Source organism: Primulina huaijiensis, chromosome 17 (assembly GCF_012295235.1).
Source record: "Primulina huaijiensis isolate GDHJ02 chromosome 17, ASM1229523v2, whole genome shotgun sequence".
Taxonomy (NCBI): Eukaryota; Viridiplantae; Streptophyta; class Magnoliopsida; order Lamiales; family Gesneriaceae; genus Primulina; species Primulina huaijiensis.
The window spans coordinates 10085878-10089679 of record NC_133322.1 but is presented as its reverse complement, the minus strand read 5'-3'; positions in this window follow the sequence as shown (position 1 = coordinate 10089679).

The following is a 3802-nucleotide window of genomic DNA, read 5'->3' as shown; positions in this document are numbered from 1 at the left end:
GTGATCGCCGGTGCCATAAGTTGCACGGACAATGAGCGGCTCCTGACAGGCTTCTAGGTGGAGGGAACATGAATGAACCGATCCCACACGAGAATGAGAGGGATTCCGAGACTGTTCAATGTAATGGATTGTACAGTTGAAGAGGGCTTAAAAAGATTTGATTTGTACTACTCATATCACGAAGGTGCATCTTCTTTTCGGTAGCTCATCACATAAGAATTCCAAAGTTAAGCGTGCTTGACTTGGGGCAATTTTAGGATGGGTGACCTCCTGGAAAGTTTCCCAGGGTGCGTGTGAGTGAGGACATAAGCACGCTGGAAAGACTCATCTTGGTACAGTGAGGACAGTCGTCGAATCTGGAGCGTTACAGTTGGTATCAGAGCCGACCTCCCTTAGTACGGTGTGGTTCGGGGACGAACCAAGCGGAAGCTGGTGGGCATGTGAGGCCCGGGGCCGAACAGGGCGGGGGGTGATCTCCGGTGCCATCAGTTGCACGGACAATGAGCGGCTCCTGGCAGGCTTCTAGGTGGAGGGAACATGAATGGACCGATCCCACACGGGAATGAGAGGGATTCCGAGACTGTTTAATGTAATGGACTGTACAGTTGAAGAGGGCTTAAAAGATTTGATTTGTACTACTCATATCATTAAGGTGCATCTTCTTTTCGGTAGCTCATCACATAAGAACTCCAAAGTTAAGCGTGCTTGACTCGGGATAATTTTGGGATGGGTGACCTCCTGGGAAGTTTTCTAAGGTGCATGTGAGTGAGTACATAAGCACACTGGAAAGACTCGTCTTGGTACAGTGAGGACAGTCGTCGAATCTGGGGCGTTACAGTTGGTATCAGAGCTAACCTCTCTTAGTACGGTGTCGTTCGGGGAAGAACCAAGCGGAAGCTGGTGGGCATGTGAGGCCCGGGGCCGAAGAGGGCGGGGAGTGATCGTCGGTGCCATAAGTTGCACGGACAATGAGTGGCTCCTGGTAGGCTTCTAGGTGGAGGACACATGAATGAACCGATCCCACACGGGAATGAGAGGGATTCCGAGAATGTTCAATGTAATGGACTGTACAGTTGAAGAGGGCTTAAAAAGATTTCATTTGTACTACTCATATCACGAAGGTGCATCTTTTTTTAGGTAGCTCATCACATAAGAACTTCAAAGTTAAGCGTGCTTGACTTGGGTCAATTTTAGGATGGGTGACCTCCTGGAAAGTTTCCGAGGGTGCCCATGGGCTGTATGGGCATTACAAAAAATAAAAGGCGCCTTTTATTTATTGTAATGCCCATGGGCTGTTCCCGATCCAACTGGCGGGAGTCGGTTATTCCATTTCCCATTACTCAATGACTCCTTCAGCCCAGGCACTGGAGTTTATACCTCCCCAGACTCGAACCTAAGATCTCCTGGACATATAGATACTTAGCACAAGTCTGGTAGATACTTAGCACATGTCTGGTACCAATTGAGCTACAGACTTGTGCTAACTATCTATATGTCCAGGAGATCTTAGGTTCGAGTCTGAGGAGGTACAAACTCCAGTGCCTGGGCTGGAGGAGTCATTGAGTAATGGGCCATGGGATAACCGAATCCCGCCAGTTGGATCGGGAACAGCCCATGGGCATTACACATAATCTCACCAGAAAATTATTACTAGCTATTTCATTACAGGTGTAATGCCCGAGATTTTTATCCTGTTAATCTGAGACGATTTATTGATTCATTGATATGATTATAGATAGAGCACGTCGAATTTGGATTGGAGTTATTGAGTTGTAATTATGTGCAAAGATTTTGTGTGAGACCCGAAGGTCTCGCGCATATGCGTGGCTGGTGGGCGCGCATATGCGCGAGCTGAGTGATTCCAAGAGTTGCCGAGACGAAGGTCTCGCGCATATGCGCGACAAGAGGCGCGCATATGCGCGAGATGTCCAGAGAAGTGGGCGCATATGCGCCGAGAAGGGACGCGCATATGCGCCAGCAGATAAAATTGTTAAGTGCCGAGACAGTAGGTCTCGCGCATATGCGCCGGTAGAGGTCGCGCATATGCGCGAGACGTGTTGAACAAAGAATAAGCCATTTGTCCCTTGCCATGCATGATATATATACCAAGTCTTCATTCACAATTCACAAAAACCAGCAAGAGAGCCGAGAGAATCCAGAGCTACTCCTCAAGCTTTTTAGCTAAACAAATTCGATTTTACACGATCCGGCCATCCGATTTTCAATCCGAGGTTAGATTCTTGATCCTCTTGTTAGTAACATCAAAAGGAGGTAAGTTTTATTCGAATCCAGCATGGTTTGAAAGTTAAAGGTTGAGGAAATCAATATATGCTCTATATTATGTGTTCGTAAGATGATAAGCAACATATATTCGCAACCGGATCGAAGAACGGACACCGTATGTGATTCTTGCTAATTTTCAGCATATATGTCATGAGTTTATGCAAAAAATGGAGGTTATGAGATAGATATGATTGTTGTTATGAATTGGTAACAGTGATCTTATGAGGTTGAGTTACCGGTATCGTGAGATTACGCCGTTATGCCGTCAAAATGTACCGAGATTGAATATTGATCCGTATGTGTACTCTTTTGAGTTAGTAGTTGATATGGTACATTTTATACATGTCATTTCAGCTTTGTATTGACTGATTGGTATCGAGATTGCAAGACTTCGACTTGTTCAGACCGAGATTACGAAAAGAAAGGTATAATTCATGTTGATTCGGGAAGATACAACTCGAGTTAGACTTGATTCGAGTTTCCCAAAATCACATACTAGATGGCTATGCTATGCTTGTTCTTTATATTGATTTTTATACAAGCATTGAGATAGGAGAGTCATTGGTAGAGTTGCCAAAGTTCTAGACGTTCGGTGGTATCGAGGCATAGGAAAAGATCGACTCCTAGTGTAGATATTCGATGCAGACAGGACCGAAGTCTAGGAATAAGACGTACCGCCACCCCGATTGGGAGAGTAGATGGGAGACTTGTTACGTCTTATTCACTCCGGGATCCCTAGACTTAGATTTGAGTCGAGTCAAAGAATAAGAGTCGCTGAGTTATATCTGTATTCACTAATGTGTCATAAACATTGATTTATGTTTTATTACATTGTATTTAATTGCATGACATGCATGTATACATGTTTTATACTGGGATTTGTTCTCACCGGAGTATCCGGCTGTTGTTGTGTCTGTATGTGTGCATAACAACAGGTGGGACAAGATCAGGGTCACGCAGAGGATGAGAGATCGAGATAGCGTGGAGATTACGGGCGTAGAAGATTACTAGTGGTTTCTTACTAGACATGTAATGAATTTATAAACGCTAGTATGTTAATTGTAGACGAACATGTGAATGTTATTAGAGTTGAATAGGATGACAATATTTTATATAATGTTTTGTGCTTGTTTATATACATTTGAATAAATGTTAAAAGCAAAATTTTGACCCACATTTTCTAGCAAAGATCCAATTAATCCCAAAGATAATCGAGTTAGAGCCCGGGTCCCCACAACAGGGCTCTACGGGGCAAACATTTCACTTACTACTTTCAGTTCAGTTCAGTTCAGTTATGCACGTAACATTAATTATTCATGATGCGATTTCAGTTCAGTGATGCACACATTACAATTAGTCATGACATGATATTTTCCTTCGCATGCTATTTTATTATTATTACTTGTTATTTACGATATATGCATGTTGAGTCTTTAGACACACTAGACTTGATTGTTGTAGGTACTGATGAGTTCGGGACCGAGGGCGGGGTCCAGTGAGCCATCGAGGGTCGGCAGTA